The sequence below is a fragment of the Stegodyphus dumicola genome, chromosome X1, assembly GCF_044657685.1.
Source record: "Stegodyphus dumicola isolate Sdum_Otavi_A_Nest chromosome X1, ASM4465768v1".
Classification (NCBI taxonomy): domain Eukaryota; kingdom Metazoa; phylum Arthropoda; class Arachnida; order Araneae; family Eresidae; genus Stegodyphus; species Stegodyphus dumicola.
In genome coordinates, this window is record NC_140780.1 from 195572512 (window position 1) to 195596473 (window position 23962).

Consider the following 23962-nt stretch of genomic DNA (forward strand, 5'->3'; position numbering starts at 1 on the left):
AAAAACGCCACCCATGTTGATCATATTCACTTTCAATTTTGTGGGATTTTTGTTCCGCACAAGTTTTTATTTGACTTTTTGTAAAGTCTTATTCTTGTTTATTGGATACACCAGTACTAGGTGTTCCTCTTCTGTCTTTCTTCGTCTTGACACTGCTCGGGAAATTTGATCGCTGTCGCATCTGTTTAGAGGCTTTTGGGCATAGGTCTCTTTTCTCTGTGCAATTGTTTGCACATTGTCATTTACTTGTTTTCGTCAGTTTTGCTTTACTTTCCAGTGTTGCCATTGCCAGGCACTGTTCTATCATCACGTTGGAAGTCCCCTGCAGGAATATTGAGCCATGCTGCCTCTATAGACGTCCATAATTGTGAAAGTGTTGACGGTGCAGGGTTTTGGGCACGAACTGACCTCTCGATGATGTCCCATAAATGTTCGATGGGATTCATGTCGGGCGATCTAGGTGGCCAGATCATTCGCTGGAATTTTCCAGAATGTTCTTCTAACCAATCGCGAACAATTGTGGCCCGGTGACATAGCGCATTGTCATCCATAAAAATCCCATCGTTGTTTGAGTACGTGAAGTCCATGAATGGCCGTAAGTGATCTCCAAGTAGCTGAAGGTATCCACTGCCAGTCAATGATTGGTTCAGTTGCACCAGAGGACCGAGTCCATGCCATGTAAAAACAGCCCGGGCCATTATGGAACCACCACCAGCTTGAACAGTGCCTTGTTGACAACTTGGGTCCATGTCTTCGTGGGGTCTGCGCCACACTCGAACCCTACCATCAGCTCTTACCAACTGAAATCGTAACTCATATGACCAAGGCACGGTTTTCTATTCGTTTAGGAACCAACCGATATGCTCACGAGCCCACGAGAGTCGCTGTAGGCGATGTCGTGCTGTCAGTAAAGGCACTCGAGTCGGTCTTCTGCTGGCATAGCCCAAGGAAGACAAATTTCGCCGCACTGTCCTATCGGACCCGTCCCACGTACGTCCCACATTGATTTCTGCGGTTATTTGACGCAGTGTTGCTTGTCTGGGAACATTGACAACTCTACGCAGACGTCGCTGGTCTCGATCGTTAAGTGCAGGTGGTCGGCCATTGCGCTGTCCTTGGTGGGATGTTATGCCTGAAATTAGATACTCTCGTCACATTCTTGACACTGTGGATCTCGGAATGTTGAATTCCCTAACGATATCCGAAATGAAATGACCCATGCGTCTAGCTCCAACTACCATTCCGCGTTCAAAGTCTGTTAATTCTCGTCGTGCGGCCATAATCACGTCAAAGCCTCTTCACATGCATAACTTGAACACAAATGAAAGCCCTGCCAAAGCACTTCGCATTTATACATTTTCTATGTGATACTACTGCCATCTGTATATTTGCATATTGCTATCCCATGACTTTTGTCACTTCAGTGTAATTGGCATTCGCTTGCTTAATCTGTGCCTGATTCAGTCGGAGGATGAACTGGGGATATGGTTGAAAACGTATGACTATTTATACATCAGAACACTATCCGCACGTCGACTTCATTTGGCCCTCGAACGGTTGCTTCTTGTTTCGCCCCAAGACGTGGTCCTACTTTCCTGATGATAACTCTCTACATTAGTTCTCTGTATTTACGTTAGCTTTTTAAAATTACAATCACTTAATCAAACACGCATTCTTTGTCTGTCTGAATTCTCATCACATTCTTCTCACTATTTCATGATGCTGCACTTTTCTCTTTCAGGTAGTATGTAAGAAAGGAACTATCTCTTTCTTTATAGCAGTTGAGAGAAAATAAGAATTTGGAGAGAAATAAAAAAGAAAGGTAAATAAATACATTAGATTTTCAAGTATCAATAAATAAAAGAATAATATTTTTTATAAAATTTTTCCAGAATAATATTTTTTATAGAAGAAATGAAAGAAATGATATATCTTTGATATCGCAAGTAAAATGGAAATATAAAATATAAGCGAGATATTTTCTGATCTCCAATTTTTAATTTGTCAAAAGCAATATCTTTGGATTTAGGTAAATTAAGTAAAGCGGGATATAACTCGGTCTTTTAATATCGAGATATTATAAATGATACAGAAATTTAATCAGTAATATCTAATTTAAAAACACGTGATTCAAATAATTTTGGACATCAAAACAGTTACAAATCTATGTATCTCAAAGAAAATTCACGGATTTATTTCAACCATATCAGAACACAAAGAAGTTGAATTAAGAATTTTTCTAATGTTGTCTGTAATTGTTGCTAGTGGAGAAAGAAGATACAGCAAATTTTTAATAATATGAAATTACGAAAAATCTTTATTTGGCCCAAGAAAACTTTTTAAGCACTGTTATTCTGTGCAATGGGAATTAAACATTCAAGTAGACTTTGATAAATTTATTGCTGATTTTGCTTTGTTAAGAGCAAGAAAAAAGTGCTAGAAAAAAATTAGTGCAGTATTTTATTTTAATTGTATTACTATTTGTTCTATTTCAATACTGTTTATCAAAAAAGGTATTTTAGTGCTTCTTTTTAATTATAAATAATATTTATGAATATATTAAGCTGTGATTAAAAATTATTTTAACGGCGATGACTTAAAATAGATATCTTTGTGTAATATAAAATACATTAATATACCCTAGAATCAATCTAAGATGATCACCCACTGTTCTAGATGATTGTGACCATATCCAGAAATGATTATTTTGGAAAGGCGTTCTCAGAAATCCTGCTCACTTTAGCAGGGGCTCATCTAAGATACGTGTTCGCCACAAAGGATTCACTGTAGTTAATTTGAATGCATATAAAGGCGCACTTATACCGCTTTACCTCAGGTGACCTAGGCACGGCTGTGCTTTACCATTTAATTTAGTTTAAGTAAGGTACCATATATAAATTTAGTACTGTGTTAAAAGTTCAGGGTCTGCTTTATTTGTTTGCGTGTATTTTAAATAACGGCAATTGGGGTTGTATTTCAAAATCAACCATTTAAGCCAAAGAACATCTGCTAATGTAACATAGATTACTACATTATGCAATGCGAGTTTTGCGTTATATTTTAGAAAAATTTTATGGAGTTGCCACAAACCATATGAGAAGTTTCTTTTTAGTAAAACTAAGAACTCTTTTCAGAATTATGAGCTAAAGTTTTTCCATGGTAAAAATTTTAATTTGACATATAACAATAAATTTAAATTAAAAACTTTATGCGTTTTAGAAATATCTATGCGTTGTTTGAAAGATCAGATCACGAAACAGCGCTACATCAGCCAGAGGAATGCTAGTAAGAAATTTAGTGTTTTTTGAAAAAGCCGTATAATATCAAACAGTCATTAATTTGAGTAAAATATCAACTACCATTAAAGTTCATGTTCTAAATCTTTGAATTTCATTCGTTCTAGGAAAATTATTAACCGAGTTAGACATTCTTTCAAAATCGATTTCAAGTATCATAGTTAATTCTAGAGAAAGATAAGACCGTTTATTTTACTCAATCAAAACATCGAACAATGACTCAGCAACCGCCAAAACAACTAAACGATTATCCTGCAGAAAGGAGGAGTAAGACGAAAAACCGCACAAAAAAAAAAAACAAAACAAAACAGAACAGGGTGCCTCCTGCTGTTCAGACAGGTGATACGACTGTCATATTCAGCTGCTTTTGTCAAAATCCACTCAGAGAATGCCTCCTCCACCTCCCCACAGTCCGCGTTACGAATCAAGAACAGACAGATAATTTCCCTCCCTTTTTCCCTGTTCATAGTATTACTATCCCCCCCTTCCTTCCTTGAGCAGGATATTTCTTCTTCTGTCTATTCGTGATTAATTGGTATGCCGAGACCGAACGCTATAATCATAAGTTGATGAATAAAACATTCAGCTTATTCTTGGCATTGACCTCACTTTGGCTAACGGCGATCTTCGCAGGATCTTAAAAGGTCACCTCTATTTAAACTAAGCCCCTGTGAACAAATTTCGGGTGCACTTTCTACGTAAAATCTTACATATTCGTGTTTTCTGTAAAAAAAAAATATATGTATATACTATATACGCACAATTTACTTAGACGATTTATGTCGACGATGACAAGATCTGCAACCAGCAGCCTGAAACAAAACATCATCACATTGTTCTCAACAGTGCCGTCTTAATCTATGAGCACTATAGGCACTGTCTGGGAGCCCCGCAAGTAAAAGGGGCCCATGATTTAGCAAACTTATTATTATTCTTCACAGTGGGATATAGATAAAAGCCTCAGTCTATAATTTTATGAAACAGCCCTTGTCCTCAATTTCAGTTTATAAAAGTCTCATTAACATTATTATGTCTTTAAATGAATATAAGAGGACGATCTTGTTCTCTAAGAAAGACAATTTATATAGGGTATGTTAGTTTATTCGGATTACGGTAAAACCCACGATAGTTATCTGCATAAAAGAAGAGATGCTTTTGTGGCCCATTTTTTAAGGGCAGTCGACTCATATACACGTTATTCTTGGATAAAACATTGAAAACTCTCATAAACCCACCATGAAGCACATTCGCTAGAACTAGGTCGAACTACCAGTGTCCAGATATCTTACTGTTCGGCCAGTTCGACCACAAGTGAGCTAAAAGATGGAGCTTTGTATACGGCTATAATACGTAACAGCTATATATAAAACTTCCTACAGCTTTAATTGAGTTTAATGACTATAATTCTTGCTTAATTTATTTAAGATTTATGGACTAAAATCACTAAATGCAAATAAATAAATAAATGACGTAAACTTGCATTTCAGGAGTCTGATGTAATATTAAATCATTTGTATCTGTACAATGATGCTATCATTTAATAAACTGAGCACTCTCAATAAAAAAATGCCCTTGAAGATGTCAAAATTTTCAGCATTATAATACCTTAATTACGTTGTGTAGAATATGAAACTGAGTTCTACCTTTATTTGAATTATTGGACCTGCATAAGTTTATACAAATAAATAATCTGAGCTAATGTCTTGGAAACCAATAAGATGTGAATGAGGCTTCTACCGCGAGTGTAATTCCAACGTTAATTCTTAGTTAAAATATAACGTGTCATGCTAACATGAATAAATGGAATGAAACAGACATAACTCTGCTCTTTATAAATAAAATTTAAGAAATGTTCCATGTTCTAAACAGAATAAAGTTGATTTGTGTTAAACAAATTAAACAGTTATATCGGGATGTTATACGTAAACTAACGGAAAAGAGCAGTTGTTAGCCTGTTAGTTTTTATAAAGTTGGCAGTTCTGAAGATACTTTTACTTTGTTCATTTAATCTACAAGCCTAAACCCATGTACTCCTGCGTAATAAGAATGTACATTTGATAGAATAACTACCAGTACAAAATAATTATGCTCTTAATACGGTCTTCTGATCCATTCTCGATAAATGAATTCCTCGGATGTAAGTTCTTTAAACTAATGTAAAATCAACAATACACCTGAACTAATAACATCCTAATTAGACTCTCAGGTAACTTCAGAACAGGTCAGTCAGATGCTTATCAGAAAAAAGTTAAATTTTGTTGAAGGTTGGCATTGTTGCATTTGTAGGGCTTGAATAGCAAATTCCAGCCCTACGAAATATAGGTCATTATACAAATGGACCAACGAATATTTATTTCTAATAACAAAGCGTTAAATGATGAAATTAAAAAAAAAATCTGTTATTTTTAAAACAATCTCGTTTAATTAAAGTTAGAAAAGATCTTTGAACTTCCTTTAACTAAAGTTAATAGCTTCCCAGTACAGCGCCATCATTAATTTTGTGGAAATTTGAGCAGATGATTAAGAAATTTTCCTTTAAACTTTTCAAAACTATTTTTAAGAAAATGTGTATATGTAGAAAGCTTTACTCAAGAGCTGTTTTATAATTATATTTTTGTTTTTTTTTTATTGTCGTCATATTCTCTCAGAATCAACTGTATTTCAGTAAAAAAAATTATGTTAAAAGATGAATATAAGAGTGAAAATCCCCACCTCTGAAGCAATTTTTCGCAAATGATTAACAAACGTTTGTTACAATGTTGCAGTATTTTACGTTTGATTTTTGGTTATTTTCTTTTTCTTTCCTTTCCTTCCCCCCCCCCGAAGCTTTACGCTTTCTCACCCCTAATTATTTAATTAATAATTATAATTATTTAATTAAGGCGTATTTTAAAAAGGCTATCATTTTCTTAAAATGTGAGAAAAGTATTACAGTTCCAGCTTACTTAATCAGCATTTGCATACGTTTACACGGAAAATGTCAAAATTGTTTTTATTCAAATATTAATTTAAACTGAATTATTCTTGGGGAAAAAAACCGTAAATGAAAATTAATTTAGCTGGGAAAGAATGAAACAAAAATTCAAACGTATAAAATATTAGAGTTGCACAAACTGGAACAAATAAATAAAATTTAATGCTCATTAATAAAGAGACAAATATATTTTTTTTTTTGTTAAAAAGGTTAATTTCTTATTAAATTACAAAATATTGTCATTATTAAAGCGATAAATATATTTAATCTTTTGTTAAAAATATTAATTTCTAATTAAATTGAAAAATATTCCCCTTCTCCCCCCAATTCTTGATTTGCAGAATTACTCAGGTCCACCGACGAAAGGTTTGACATGTGTCCGATAGATGGCGCCACGACTCAGATTTATTCTCGACCTAAGACAACGTGAAGAGAAACCATCGGTTTTGAATGTCGGAGAAAGCATTTGGTGTTTTGTTCAGAGGAACATTGCTTATCTGCACCGAATAATAAAACAAAAATTGGCAACAATTAGAGCTTTTGCATTTTCCTGTAAGTCTTTGGACTGTGATTAATGAAAGGAGACATGGATGCGTTTCAGGAATGACAGTAACACCTTTTCCTAAACAGATTTCAATAATTTTATTATTTTTTTAATATGACTATTGCTGATGCTTATGCTATTTGTAAGATTAGTATTGTACTGTGACTTATACAAATAATTAGAAAATTTGACTTTTTGTTTACATAATTTTAACTTATTAAAATTCATTTATTTTAGAAAAAATATTGAATTTTTGTACTTCCTGGTTAAGAGTTCAGACTTAGAAATAATATGAAAATTCTTTCTTAGACGAAATTAATATAAGTTTCATAAATGAAAGGTTGTTTTCTTAAATAATTTGCTTCCGAGCAGTCCGAGTTGTCAAGGGCGAGGAACGTGATTATTTCCGATTTTTTCAAAATAAATAAATAAATAACATGGGTTTTAAACATCATAAATTTTTAAACTTATTATAACCATTAACATCACTCTGTGTTTAGGCTATTATTCCATTAGTCAAAATGATGCATTAACATTTGTTAAATTTCTTTTATTACGGATTGCTTAATATTTACTAACTTTTGCATAGAATTTCTTAAAATATACCATAGATGCTTTAAATATATAGAAGTTATTTATGTTATTTTTTGCCTTAAAACTGAGTTTTGTTCAACTGACTTAAATCAATGCATATAATTATAATTTGCATCATTCTGGGACTTGTTAAAAATAGATCTAAGTTTGGAGTACATTTGTTTAAGTTTGGAGTAACTTTGCCTGTACATTTTATATCTATTTCTTGATAGATTTTAAAGAAGCACTGTTAAATAATTATAATGTAAAATCATTTTTGTGGGAATGTTCGGACAGATTTTTCTGTTTTCTACTGAATTATAAATATTTAACAATTGCTAAATAGATATATCCCGACGAATTCATGACATATCCAAACAGATGATAAAATTCTCATAAATTATCATCTGACATGTATATCGTTTCTTTGGGATTATGGAAGTTATAATAGTCTAAATTTAATAATTATTGAAGTCTAAGAAAATCGCGATGATTTTTGTCACTTATTGTACAATTATGAAAGTGTTTCAATTCGAATAACTGTTTGTTTTTACTTAGTTCGTGTAACTGTAGAAATGATATATTCGTTTGCTTGAAAAACTGTGGTTCTTAATATTAATTATTGGAATATTAAGTTTGGATACTAATAAGAAATATATCATTAAACATGGTTTTAACAATCTGTATATTTATTATTGTATATTAAAAATCCTAGAAAGCCAACTTCCAACTTTAAGAACTTAAAATGACGGTTCAAATCCTAAACGAAGGTCGTTGATAACAACAGGAGATTGCATTTGCAGCTAAAATGCAGATTCGTAATTTATCTTTTCACACTGATCAGCCTTTCATGAAAATGAGAATTACCTTTTATTTCATGGAATTAATCTAAAGATGGGTAAAGAACTGAATAGAAGCGCCAGTAGTTTAGCAGTAGAATAAAACAGCGCAAGAACTATTGAGATGTAAGATATCGGTTATTAATTTCAGTTACTTTTAATTTTGTAGAATATTATAAAGAACAATCGCGATAAGCGTATATTAAATCATTAAATGCTTAACTGAAACAAAACTAATAGAAACTTAGAATCTTGAGAAGGATAAGATCTTAAGCTTAATAAGCACTAAGCCGATTATGAGGCTTCGGTTAATTATTTGGATAATTATTTTATATTTTTAGGAAAGTCGACCCCTGTCTTGAAGAAGCCATTTGCCGTTGTTAAAAAAGTGAGAGATGAAAAAAAAAAAAGGATCTTGGGCAATATTCATATTATAATCAATCAATGCATAGATTATATTATTAGATTATATTCATATTATAATCAACAAATCAGAAGTTTGTGGATTATCAAATGAAGTTTTTTTAGCTTTTCAATTTTTATTAGGAGTTAAAGGTTACTTATATTTATCTTTTGCAACTTCTGTTGTTGATTTTAGTTAAACTAAATTTATGAGTATTTAATGCATATGAACAGTTAGAACTGAAAAGTGCAGCGCTTCTTCTAATAGATTTAATGAAGAAAAGGAATTGAAATATTACTCAAGAGTGTTGCCATTTAAGTTAAACATCTTGTTAGAAATTTGAGGCTTCTCCTAAGATTGCAGAAATGGGCAAAGAGAAAAATAAAAAGTATAATTTGTACTGAGCATATGTGCATTAAGAGAATAAAAATTTAACAATTTGCTAAACATGTCTATTGTTAAGATTAGAAAGGACTATTAATTTGAAAATGAAGGTAATTTAAATGAGTAAAACTGCTAAATAACTTTAAAGCTCTTAAAATCATTGAAAAAACGGTATGTCACCCGTGGTCGAGTTTAACCGCTAGTTGTAAACCTGGGTTCGATCCTAGGAGAACGGGCTGGAAACAAAATTGGCTTTCGTGGATTTTGACATGCGTTATGTTAACAGGAGCTAGTTTTTCTTAGAAAGTTCCGCACGAAGAAGCCCTTGTGCCAGATAGCCCTTGTGCTTTTTTTCATATTCAAATAGCCTTCCCTAATCTAACCTTTAAAGAAATGGGAGATTTTGAAATAAGATGAAAAAAAAAAATTAGTAGGCTTTCGATAAAATTCCATTTCTGATAGAAACTTAGATAAAAATCAGCTTTGACAATAATCTAAATTTATAGAAATTAATATATATAATTTACCTTCTGACAAATTATAAATATTTAACACTTGCTAAATAGATATATCCGGACAAATTCATGACATATCCAAACAGATGGCAAAATTCTCATAAATTATCATCTGACATATATATCGTTTCTTTGGGATTATGCAAGTTATAATAGTCTAAATTTACATAATTATTGAATTTAATGTCTTTTTCCGTGAGAGAAAGAGTTGAACAAAAACAACTATTAGGTGGAATAAGAAATGTTTTCATTGAAAAAGGAAATAGATATCATTCGAAATGGCTTTATAACTGACGAGATAACCACGTTCAGTGGGTTAATCAAAACAAAAAGAAGAAAAGATGAAAGAGAGAAAAACAGATGCGGGGTCCTGTTTTCAATGAAAAGTGTCTGGAGATTGTAATCATTTTCCAGTAAAACGTTCCCTCTATACCAATCGAGTAGAATTAATTCCGCAGACGTATTCAGCACTCTGTTTAATGACATGTTTGCTGACAGCAAATAATAAAAGAAGTACAGCAATGATTGAACAAGCTACAGTAGTTCCCCTGACGAATTTTAAAAAGTAAAGACATTTGGGTTCGTCGCTGACAACTGAAACCGAATTTTGTCCTTTTCTGTCTGCTCAACAAATAATGAAAATTCCATCTTCAACACAATGTTTTATAAGTGTGTTTACAACACGATGTTATATAAATCAAACATTTTATTAAGACTATTATTGCTTCTTAATAAAATGTTTGATGATTTTGTTAGGCAGACTGAAATACGTTAACATGTCCTTCATGTGATAATCCACAAAATGCCGATTTGTTTACTATAATATGCAACAGCTCTTTCATAGAAATTATCTATTTTAGACTGACATATTTTTTCACTTATATATATTGCTTAACATTACAATTGTTTAGAATTTTAGCCAGAGATATATTAATTTTGGTCATGCGAGGTTTCGTTTTTAAAGTGTTAATAATACATGCTTCCGCTGGCGAAAATCTTAAAGGGAGTTTCATCTATCCATCTCGACAGAGCTTTATAATTAACAGCTGAAATCATTTCTTAGGCACAAAAGAAAAATCCCCAGGAAGGCTGTCAAGTAATATGTTTTATCAAACGATTTTAAATGATTTTGAGAATTTTTATTTAGTTATTTATTTGCTGCAAGGATTTGAACAATGCATTTACTAGTTTGAAATTACTATGGCATTAGATCCCAGAAAACTAAGCTAATTTTCTAAAAATATTGCTTAACATTGCAAATATAATGAATTCTAGAAAGTTATAATTACAGTTGTCATTATGATGACAGAAAAAAACTCTTGATTAAATCACATATACGCTTACTGTTTATATTAGCAAGAATGCCTCAAAAACTTAAAATGTATTAAGTATTTTTTTCTAGCATAATAAGAGAAACGTTTAAAAGTTAGAATTTATTCATTCGGCCTTAACAATGGGCTTTTCACAGAATCTAATTCTGACATTTAAATAAAAAGATAAATGCTATATAAGGTTATTACTATTATTAAGAATCCCCTTTAATATATTTTTGGTTAACTAATTTATTTTCAATAAACTTTATTAGTTTCATTTGCAAGCATTGATATTTCATGAAAGCCATCTCACATCTACCTGTTTCAATACAAAACGCTAGCACGTTTGCTGTGAAGCCTATCATAAGCCAAAATGGCAGACAACTTCATGTTAAAGTCATGAAAAAGAAGTTACGATTTATGCGCATGGAAAAAATTTATGTGACCGTTCCTAGACTTCCAAACAAACAGATAGCATCAAATAACTCATGAATCTTGAAATAATACCAAATTAAGAATAATGTGATAAAGATCCATTCTAACTAACTAGAAATAACACATCTGATACACATTTCCTGTCCAAATTTGGAAAGACAGTGGAAGGCTTAATGTTGATGGTAAAGATGTTGTGTTTTGAGTTGTTTGACCTTAGTATGGTGACACAAAAGAGAAGAGAACGAGAGGAATATCAATCAAGTTATCACGTTTAATAGCTTCTCTGTCTGCTTGTCTCAGTGCCCGAAAGTCGAGTTTTCATCCACTCTACCGTTCCGTTTCTCCCAAGTTTTAATGTGTCAATTTTTTTCTCATCCTCAGACAGTAAGGCTTTAAATCGGAAAGCCCGAGCAAGGTAACATGTGTTGTAAAGACTAATGAGAGTTGGCTGTTGCGAAAGGTATGAAATACTATAGTGTGGCTTGACTATTTAGATTAATACATTATTTCTGTCTCTCTGATGCACTGGCCTTTTACTTCCGTAAGAAATTTCATTTAAGCTTTCAGATACGTCAAAAGAGTATAAAAACAAGTTTCTGTAACTAAACGAATGTAAAGATTTTTTAATATTATATATTTAATTTTTATAATTTTGATGCAAATATATACGCATTTTAGGATGCATGAATTAAGTATAAATTCATTTTTTAGTGTCAAGCCAGACTTTTCTGAAAAGCTATCCACTTTACATTTTTCCACCACCATAAACAATATTGGAATAGAGGAGTTTATTTTAGCAGTGAAGAAATTATTCACATTCTGAAAAAATGCGAAGAAGTTTTCCTCAGCAATTATTGCAATGAAGGTGCCTCATTAAGACAGAAAGTATTTGTGTTCTTTTAACCAATCAAGTATCAGATTCCCCAGATCTAGGAAGAAATGAAGCAATTAAACTAATTTTTAATATACTTTCATTTTTGAATTGCGATGATTTTTGAAGATTTAACTACTCTATTCAAAAGGAAAAATTCTGTCTTTCGGAAATTCAACAGACAAGTTTTAGACTTAATTAATTTAAGACCTTCCCATTCAGTCAACTTAATAAGGACATGTTGTTATAACAAACGTAGATTTTCTTTAATGTTTTTAGGGTATTGTGTTTGATTCAATAATGTATAGTTGAACTAGTATACAAGCGCAAAAGTAATTTGTAGTACATGCTTATTATTTTAATTTACTTCAATTACTTTGCGTACCATACAAATCTACTTGTGTAAGTATTTACTTAGATTCCGGCCTCATCAGAATGCGTATTTACGCCAAAGTCCAGTCGTTGAAAATCTTTGCATTCGATTCATAAGGAGGGAAACTTCTTTTCATACTCAACGAAAGTAAAAATGAGGGTATCACACAAGCACGTATTACTTCACGGAAGAGTGAAGACTTTTGAAGATCCCCACTCAAACTCCTCCCACTCTCCCCAGAATTGCCTGAGGTCTACTATCCAGGAGAGACTGTGAGAAGGGGTGAGCGAATTATTAACGACTAGTGTTGACCTTAAGGAAAGTTCCAATTACTCAGAAGAGCAGTGTAGCTGCATTTCAAATCAGACTCAAATAGTAAGAGAAAGCCGGTACTATACATCAAGTGCAAAATCAGGAATCCTCTTTCACTCTCCCTGATTGCAAGTATCAGGTAATTGCATTTTATTTAAACTATTTTCTAACGGCGATATGCAAAGCAGTTATAAATTTATGATGGGATTCAGTTAAACATCAAACTGAAAAACCTGAGCATTCCCTTTCAAATTGGTATGTACAGTTTGAAATTATATTCACAGGAACTCAATGGGTATTGAATTCTTAAAGTTCCTCAGATTTTTAAAAGTATAGAAAGTTTGCTCAAGTATCTAAAGACGTTTGAATAAAAGTTCATATGTTACCAGCTGTTTAAGGTTAAGTATACCAGAAGCATAAAATATTCCATTAATAGTTAAAGAGAGTACCTTTTAATGATTGTAAAATATTTAGTTTAAATACTGAATATATGAAAGTAAACTTAAAATGTATTTATTTGTTAAAAAAGAATAAGAAATTTTCCTTTTAGGTATTAAAGAGCTGTCAGAACATTAATATCGGGACGAGAACTGGCCAAAGATGGTGCCCCTTTCAAACAGCAGCTGGAATTAATTTCTGGTAACCCAGTTTCTATCAAGTATGTTTTCCATCATCTCCAAAATATTCGGTTTTCGTCTATACAACGGTCGATTAAAATTACTTAAGATGCTAACATTTACATGTATATATAGTAACCCGAAAAATTTACTAGACTTTAAAAGTTTACCGTTTCGCCCAAGTTTTAATGTGTCAATTTTTTTCCCTCATTCTCAGACAGTAATGCTTTAAATTTGAAAGCCTGAGTAAGGTAACATGTGTTGCAAAGGCTAATGGGAGTTTTACTCTTCGGAAGACTCGCACTTAAACAAGAAGGAAAGACACAACAGAACAGCGCGGCAGGTGTCTAAATTTCCTTTTTGAATCACCAGGGCCTTATAAGGAGCCTTGGGAAGGCATTGTGCAGTAACAAAAATTAATGCACGCATATTGTGTCGTAACACTTTTCCATCGGAAAAAAGATGACTTATCGATGGAGATTGCGCTACTTAATACCTAGTGAGTTCTGATGAGCATTTAAATTCGAGAATAATTTAATGCTTTATTTCTGAATAAATGGATATTCATTGCTGTATGAAAATTTAAAATATTGACAAAGCTACAAGGTATGATATTTACCAAATACTCCCAAAAAGATTCCGTGAAATTTTTCTTTTAAATTCGTTTTATGCGTTCCGATGCAGAACGGGAGGAATTCCTTTGATATTTTTGTTATTCTTTCTTAATATTTGGAATTTTGACTGAAAATATTGCAATAATTTAAATCGAAATTAAAAATAATGAAAGTAAAACTTATTAATCTCTTCTACAGATTTTCTGTCTGCCATTAATCATAACTGAGATAAAACTGGGAATGCAATTCCCGGACGTCAGGCATCGGTTGTGCAGGAGGATTCAACGAGTTTGTCAGGAACGATGGAAGGAGAAGGAATTTAAAAAAAAAAAAAAAAAAAAAAAAAAAAATGCTGTACGACAATGCTCCCTCTCACACGACTGGAGTTATGGTGCAGATTCTAACGGACAAATGTGTGCCAGTTCTTAACCACCCTCCATATTCACCAGATGTTTTGCCTAGTGATTATTTTTTCATTTCCGAAAGTCAAACTTTACATGACAGGTCAAATCTATCAAGACGGTAACTAGCATTCAAGTAGCAGTGACACACAAGTTGAATAACATCCCAAATAAGGATTTATTTGACAATTTTGTATGGTTATATGAAAGTTCTGTGCGTTTACTCAAGTTGAGGAAGATTAGAACACCTGAAACATTAACACTATCATCCTAGGATTTCTCGAGTTTTCATTAATCCAGACTCGAGAACATTTTGGGCAAATGGTGTGCATTTATGTTAAGATAGGTTATGGTATAAAATTATCAAATTATTCATTATATTGCAATTACTACAACTATAGTCTTGAAATAATGTGCATACTGATATCAGATTTATTTAATTTTCATAAACGCTTTTGATTATCGTACAGCAGCTTTCTTTTGTTTACTGTGCTTTTGCATCCAGCAAACAGTTTAAACAGCAAATAAACCCAAAGCAAGTATGTTAATTTTTCCAGAATTTTATTTTATTATTAAACTCATATACTAAAAAATCTGAATATGCTGATATTCTGATTTCCTATCTCAAAAAAGAGACATAGCTCCCAAAAATATTATATAAACGGCGTTAATCAGCAGTGCTAATTAAAGCAAAAATACTCAGCATTCTCTTTACAGTCGTGTGCTTTTTGGCTGAGATAATATGCACTTATTTATTTGAAGAATTTAATATATCCTATTTGATTTAAAGTGCCATTTGAGCACTAACTGATTTAATAAATGTAGTATATTCAATATATATAGTTAAGTATACAGTCATATATTTTTTTTATTTAAACAGACATTCTTCAAGTAGTCTGTTGCAGCTTGAGTACTTTGTTTTAATATTAATATTAATCAGCAAAAATGTTGCAAATATTGTAAACTAACTTATTTTTATTAATTTCAGAAGTGGAAAAATGCATGCAAAAAATGTTGCTGAAATCATGAATTTTATTACTTGTAAAGGACTGTGGGACACAGAAATTCTAAGAAATATCTTATTTAGAATCGGAACGAATATTTTGAAAATACTGCAAAGAATTAAGTATTTCTAGGAAATTTAGGGATATTTTTCGCAGAACATTAGTTCTAAAATTATCCTTCATACATTAACTTGTTAAAAAGAATTAAAACAAAAGTTCATTTTTCATGTTCAGAAAAATGAATCGTGATTCAGCAGTCGAAGTATGATAAATTCAACACGAAAGGCTTGACACATTTTCAGAAAATTAATGATCATTATCTATCTATAATTTTCTCAGCTCTAAACTTTGTTGCACCTCATTTATTCATTTACACTGTTTAACTAAGCTGAATAAATTAACCACTATGTTGATCGTGGTTTTCTGTAGATTGAATTATTTAGTTTCTTTAGCAAGTGATTAAGCAAAACCTAAAAGTTAATTTTTTAAAAATATTTTTGATATACATTTTACAGCAGTTACTTTCGTTCTATAATTAACTTTGCAACCTTCAGAGTTTGAAAAAAAGACTAAAGCGCAGAGATAGTTTTTTTTTTTTCCTTTAAAAATTGTATTGCATATTCTGATCACGTTTCTGCTAAAAATCAGCCACAGGCTGTGCGGTGTTCAAATGAGTAGTTTCTTTGACAGTGATGTGTGAAAAAGAGGAAACTATTTCTGCCTTGAGTTGTTTGAGAAAAAAGGTACATTAATATGTATATGCATTTAAAAGATCTGTGATATAAAACTTTCTTGTTGGTTTCATTTTTGTACTAGGATTGCAAGTAGAAAGTTTGTCAACTGAACTGTTTATTACATGAATTAGCTGAAATGTGAGACAGTAAAAGTTTGGTTTCATAATCTAAAAAATTAAAAAGTGAGACTGCAAATTAATTGTGATGACAAAATCGTCAGGAACGAAGTAAATATTTAGTGAAGTTATTTCAATTTTTTTTCACTTTTAATCACAGAATGTATGGTAAAAATTTTTAATTAAAAGGAGATTTAGAATCTATCATTGTAATCAAATCAAAAGCATTGTTTTCAGTTTTAAATGGCATTTATCTATAAGTTAATTTGCAACATGCATTCAGCCTATCTCTAGAGATCAACAAATATATGAAGATTGCTTAATATTACATTAATGAATAGAGGGAAAAGATAATCCAACAAATTTCGCTGCAAGCAATCATCAGGAAAATGGTTTTCATAACATTTAGATGCAAATTACTTAGCTGTGAAATTGCGATCATCAGTTTGCATTGTTGTCTGTAAATAATGCGATAGTTTCATTTTAGGACAGATAACATTATATTTTATTGAGAGATATTCAAATAAAACTCTTCCTATTATTCTTTCTTTACTTTTTCCTATTATTCAGAATCTAGATTCTTTTTTTGACAAAAGAAAAACTTTCAGAATGCTTTGGCTTTGAATTTAACTTCGATTTTATTTACATGAAAAATAAATATATTAAAATTTGCTGCATGGGAATAATGGCATGCGTGATTTTCTTTGATAGAACATTAGGTATATATGTTTCTGAACTGTTTTATTTATCAACAGATAAATATAAATAATAATGTGGAATTAAAGGTGTAAATAAACTAATATGAATCTAAAATATAGTTACTTCTCCTACCGGTTATTTGAAGCAATAATTCACCTAGGAAAAATCTTAATCAAAATCTCGAAATCCCCCCCCACCAAAATTACTACAAATTTCTTCAATCATTTGGAAGGGAATGCCATTTAATTGGTACACCCACCAGAGCATATTGCTCATTACAATTGCCTGAGATTTTCATAATCTACAATATTCAGAACCTAATATTTGAAGTTAGATAGTTGTATAAAAATAATATATTTTTAATAATATATTTTTATTATTAAAAAATATATTTTTTTACCTTTCCTTATCAGAATTGCTTAATGCTATCTGTCTAATTTATGTGATTAAAAACTAGAAATGCAGGCTCAAGGTAGGTGATAGCCAATTTCTGCTATTTTGTGCAATGGGAGAGTACCACATCTTTCTCAATGAAAAAGAATGCAAGTTTCTATGATTTACACTGTCAAATAAAACCAAAAACGCTATTTTTTTCCTAATGGTTACGTTTGATGTGATAAGATTCTAAAATTTAAAATGAAGTTCAGTATTAAGGTATTGGGCAGTGATGACAAAATGTCAGTAACAGCCGTCACATGTCAGTAACAGCCGCATGTTGGAATTCAGGAAAGCTTGAAAACCTCAACTAGACTTTCCAAAAGCCTTAAGTCCATATTTACATCCTTTTAAAAGTAGTGAAACTGATTTCAAATAGAAACATTTTATTTTATCAATTTATCTAACAATCATTCAATGATATTTTGCCTTCAGCGTGTGATGATGCGTCGAAGACAACGCGAAGTTTTGTGATGCCTTTGTTTTCTCTAATTGTATCATAACTTGGCAAAGAGTACTCGTTTTCAGTTTTTGAATACTCCTATTCTTCCGCGATATATCCCTGTAAATGTTGATCGATCACAGCTTTGTAATGAAACTTCGGATCTTTCTTAAATCCGCACCACACTGATTCTAAAATCCTTTTTCTGCTACCTTAAAATTATCCCGTAATTCCCCTGTATGCTCATTCCACGGCAAATATATCTGTCATCCTCAAATTTTATGTAATCTAAAACTTTTAAAAAGTTAGCATTGTTATCTAAGCTGTTATGTTATTAGATTTATTAGAAACTCCAAAAGCTTCCAATTGCCATAAATTCCTCATCAGTTCGGACATCGGACCAACTTCTAACTTATTTTTAGCTTATATGAAATTATGCATGATATTAAATGCCTCTGATGAGATTAAATACCTCGTGTTTTCTTTGTCGCTCACAGATCACTGAAATTCTACCTCAAATTCATAAATTCAGTAGACCTTATCTTGTAGAGTCATTAGGTTAATTGGAAGCAGAAAAGATGAAAAATATGCAACCCGCCTTCGCCGGGAATCGAACCACGGACCTCTGGAATACTGGTCCAGCTTGCTACCGTTACACAACGAAGGCACACTAGGAAAGTGGGAGAAATACCTTATAATCTGTAAAGCATCCATCCATTATTTGTAAAGCATCCACAAGCAAATCTAACTATTAATAATTTTCTTTACAAAATTGTTTGATAGAAGCAGTACAATATTTATATTTGTTGTGCTTTGTAGTAATATAATTAAGTTTCCTAACTAACAAAAATTCAAATAAAATAATTTAGACACTGATCAGTTTACATTTATTAATAACTTTATATAAAGAAATAAAATTAATTAATTACTTTCTTTATATTGAGAAATTTTAGTTTATCATATTATATATATATATATATATATATATATATATATATATATATATTATTTGTATAAGAGCTGCACCACTCGCTTGCGAGAGCAGCTCTGTTTCCACCCCTGATGATATTAGGGCTTTGTTTCTCAAAATTTTTCATTTTTCTCTGAAAAAGATTTGTATTACATAACACTTTATTTTTTCTAAATAATATTGATACTTTACACATTTTCCCATAAAAAATTGCAATGAAATATGAATGATGATATACGTATGGATGCAAGAAATCATAGAATTTTATTTTTGGATCAGGAAAATTCTTTGTAGTCCAGTTTAATTTCTGGATACCCACTGTAACCATGATTAAGCTAAGCAAGGTTGGTCAAGGTATCGAGTGTACTGAAGTTTAAATATAGCACCAGTTGCATTCATTTGTGTTCTCCTAAGCTGTGTTAAATTTCAAATTTCCAAATAATGATTAGTCACAGCATTTTTTTAGAAATATGATTTATAGTATTAATAAGTTTTGAGCTTCAGAAATGTGCTATAAAAAGACTTTTTATTAGCTGAAAAACTTACAGCTTTCCTTTCTCAAGAACGGGTCAGAATTCCCAAATATGTTAAATAAACCGCATTTGATCAGGTGTTGTAATTAAGGCAAAATTACTAAGGATTCTTATTACAATCATGTGCTTTTTGGCTCGCATAATATGCACCGACTCATTTGACAGATTTAATAGTATGTACTATTTGGTCTGAAGCACAAACTAAGCATTAATTGATTTAATGGACACAGTTTATATTAAACTGTACTAACATCGTCTGGCAGAAGTGAATGGATGTAAATTATCAGGCTGGAAGTAATCGGACGGAATAATTCGCTTCAGCAACAGTAGTGATATCATGGGCACAAAATTTCTCAAGCAATCCTGAAGTTCTATCCCTGTTATCCACTCTTCTGTGCGTATATCATCAATGCTATTTTTTTCTATTTTTCAAAAGTAGATAAAGGGCATTTGTCAGTTGTTAGAGATTCGAAATCTTGTAACATTTTAACAACTCTCTCTACTTTTTCTAAGTATTGGTACATTAGTACGTACTCATTCATTTACGTCCAAGAACCACAAGCTTGGTATTTTCCCCTTTTTCATATTTACAGAGCTTTATATTTACCAGAGTATGACAACTCATTGAAAAGTGTTCTTAAAGTGGTTACAGTACATATTAATATTGAAAAAATATAGAAAGTAAAAATACAACAGTTTAGGAGTTCCAAAATCCATTGAAGATAAAATGTGTAGCTTCTTAAAAAGTTAAAATGACTTTATATATACATATTTCATTTTAAAATATAAAGCTTAGCGCACTTGTGGCAGACAGACTAAAATACCATACCCTCGATGTGTTTCAACAAACTGCAGTCGCCCTCAGTTATAAAGAAACCTTATAATACTGTATTTACGATGAAAATATCTTTAATTTATATGCTAGTATATAAATTAAAAGCTGCGAAAATTATCGTAAAAAATTTGAATAAATCACAGCTTGAAGAAACTTCATAGAATAAATTTTGAAAACCTATATGAATTGCAATAGAAAATGTATAATTTTATCACTCTGAAGATAATTATGTATTGTCCATTTACTTGCATTCAATTCGAAACACGCGTAATTAGCAAGAAATAATTCTAGAAGGTGTATTTTTTTCCTTTTATTCAAAATACATAATTAGAAATTTGCTATAATTCTCAAGTACGGTAATATATATTTAAGGACTTCTTCAAAAAAGAAGCTGGTTAGAAAGTGAAATCCCTAAGCTTTAGAAAAGGAAATTAAATCTTGTTTAAAACAAATATTTTCCTGTTCTCATTTAAACTGTATTCATTAAAATATGAAAATGTATATTTTCTGCTTTCGTCAAATTAATATTTCTCAAACCTTTTATTCACAGATTTTCTCATAACCTGAGAATTTGCTTACGGTAAGTACCTAATCTTATTGAATTGTATTCTCTCTCTTTTAAACGATACTATTAAAATTCATTCCTTATGTATTTTTAATAATAATCTTTTACGATCAGAAGTTAAAAAAAGTCATCAGTAATTAATTTTCAGAGCACTAATATACATTACAATAAATCATAGGCGTTTAAATACCTCGTAACAGAACTCATCAATTTCAATAATGATGTATATTATTTACCCAGAACGTTTACCAATTTACCAATATATTTATTAATTGATGCAATTAATAAAAATGGCACTGAACGTAAAAACAAAACATGCTTCAATTATAAAATGAATGAAAAGACACCAAATCATTTGCAATATACGTAAAAAAAACATATTTTATATACTAATCACGTTTCAATGTAAGGAAAGTTACTTTGTTTGAGTTAAGAAAAATGCTTAGGATTCCGCACACAAACAAACGTGTCTGATAAATTATTTTTTTCATAAGTACACTCGTCGGCTTCTACCTCTCCTATTCCATGACGAATCGTTGAATCGCCCCCAGAAACTTTATCAAGGCCCACCTCAGCGATTCTTTAATTAGTATCTACTAGTATGTGGATTATGTTTTTGACGGTAACATAAGGAGGTTGTCTGAGGCTTTTGGACTAATTATAAGGTGCGCGTAAGGGATGTTCCATATATTAAAGAATAGGTTTCAAGTAAGTTATCTGAGCAGGTGCTTAATCAAGAAATAATGAGATGTGTTCGAAGAAAAAGATCATAAGCGTGGCATACATGTACCACATAATACATTTTGGATATGGTACATGCAATACAGTAGATAAAACAATATTTTTAGCTTTCTCAGAGTCTAAAAATTCTTCTTAAAATGTCTACAACGTAATAAATTTTACTGTTAAATATCATACAAAATTTCAAATAATTGAAATGTATATAGTCCTTACATAAAAATATTCACAATGTCACAAGTTTTTGCTACTTTGACTGTCTGAAGTTCTGTTGCTGAACTGTGAATATAATGATTATCGAGGATTAGTAAAACGTGTTGCTTCCATGGCATTCAAGTAAGACCTTAGTGAGAAAACTTTATTAGTGTTATCTTTGCTAACAGCCACTGAAAACAAAACTTTCTTCCCCCTATCTGATACCATAACTGTTTTCCGATAAGCCTGACTACAAAATTGCTCAATTTAAAAGCAATAAATCACTTAAATTAGTTTTGTATCAGCAACTACCTAACTAAGCAGGGAGCCAAAGACGCAGTGAAATGAAGTTTCTTATTTGTATCAGTAATCTTATGCCAAACTTAAACTGCTTAGAACTTATATTTGAAATTATACATGAATCTCCTTGAAGAATATTAAAAATTAACATTTAAGAAAATAACTTGCTTACTATAAGACCCATCCTCATTCCTAAGGAACTAGATTCTCAGATATATCCTGATAAGCTCTAAAATTAAGTGACCTGGTAGGATATTTGTAATTGCATCTCATGCTATAAGTAGAAAGCATAGTTTTTAACGAAATATTTATGAATAATTAAGATGTAAAACTGTAATGGCTGAAGAAACCGAAGTCATCATTTTCTCTCATGTTTACAGCCATTTTTGTTCAGTTTCATATTTTGAAACAAGCACAAATATTAATTTAAAAAGAATAAAGCGAAAAAGTATATCTTCTCAGTATGAGAGGTCAAATTATATTCCCGTTTTACATTACAAGATATTTCTTCTTATTTGTTATAATATAAAGATTCTTATAAAAAATTTCCTAATTCGCATGGATAATCTTTTTAGAGTATTTTGAAAATTTTTTAATAAAAATCAAATCTGATCTACAAATTTAAGAAAGTAATTTTATACTTAAAAAATGTAAATAAGCATATTAAGAAACAAAATAAAACCACACAGTTGCCATTACTTCAAAAATAAATACATATATAAAGTTTAAAGTGTAAGTAATTGCAATCAAAAAGTAAATTTTTAAACTCAAGAAAATAAATGTGCATTGAATTAATTGTGCATAAAATTTGCATTGAAGTAAAAATTCATTATACTACGTACTTTATATGCATAACGTTTATGCATATTATCCATTTATTGCGGTATACAATGTATTTATTATTAATGTTATTGTTGCACATATAAAAACTTATAGAAGACAAATACGTCTATTGAATAATTTAATGAATTATGCTGTTATTAGATTCAAATGAAATACCGAAATAAAAATATATATTTTTCAGCAATGCTCTTATTATCGGAAAAAGAATTTATGCACTAATTATTTATTAATTTACATAGACGCACACATATAAATTATTTATAGATATTTTAAGAGGTACATTCTTTAGCTTTATAATAATAATGCTTTAAAATATATAAGCTAATATGTTAAATGAGTACATGCAATCAATTAGAAAAAAAAATTTTTTTCAATGTTTATAAACGATTAAGAATAAATAAAGCGAAGAAAATAATTTTCGTTTTTTTCCCCCTTATGTATCGTATACGTGTATGCACACAGTTTTCTCTAAATTTCCTCTGGTTCTATTTCTGTTAAAAAAACTGCAGCAGTTCTTAAAGGTAAAATTTTTCTTCTTTTGGCTAATCTTTAAATCGTTTCTACTTCTCTGTTGACCTTTACATTTTTTGTAGTTTACTTATTATTGCCCGTCTGGATAGAGATTTACTTCTATCTCTTCAGAGTTAACTAATTATTCATTAGTTCATTATTTTATTATTGTCATTAATTTATCCTTTATATGGATAACATTTGCCATCTGCTGTTCTTTAAAATTCTCTCAACTCTTTATTAACTCGCTTAATTCTCTTTAAACTATCTTAATTCTTCGTAACTTACAACTTATTTCTCATATACACTGCATCCAGTTTTTTTTATGTCATATTCCTGGATAATGTAGTTCTATTCTTCGAATTGTCATTTTCCATATTTAATTATTTCTCTACTTCGGAAAAGTATCCTTTTATCCCATTCTACTACACTCGAGATGGTTATAGCTAGCAATTTGATCTATAAGTGGTAGGCACTGCTGGAACTGAGAGCAACTCTTTTTAGCTTCTCTACTAAACTGAGGTACTTATTTATTATTTACTTTTATAGTTTTTCGGCGTTGCATTTCACTTTCATAAA

At 30.9% G+C, this 23962-nt stretch overlaps 2 long non-coding RNA genes across 4 annotated transcripts in view; one reads left to right on the forward strand and one right to left on the reverse strand.

The window, feature by feature from the left end:
• LOC118191269 (uncharacterized) overlaps positions 1–23962 on the reverse strand; it is a 435608-nt gene that overhangs the window by 312215 nt on the left and 99431 nt on the right. The gene's annotated exons all lie outside the window — the stretch shown is intronic.
• Positions 1736–23962, forward strand: part of LOC118200439 (uncharacterized) — a 55148-nt gene continuing 32921 nt past the window's right edge. Inside the window, exons 1-3 of one of the 2 annotated variants that reach the window (XR_004760088.2) lie at positions 1736–1822; positions 13383–13490; positions 20783–20812. This is a non-coding gene — a long non-coding RNA (uncharacterized LOC118200439). Of the gene's footprint in view, positions 1823–6713; positions 6880–13382; positions 13491–20782; positions 20813–23962 lie in introns of those variants that run through there. The other variant, XR_004760089.2, reaches the window with a different exon arrangement.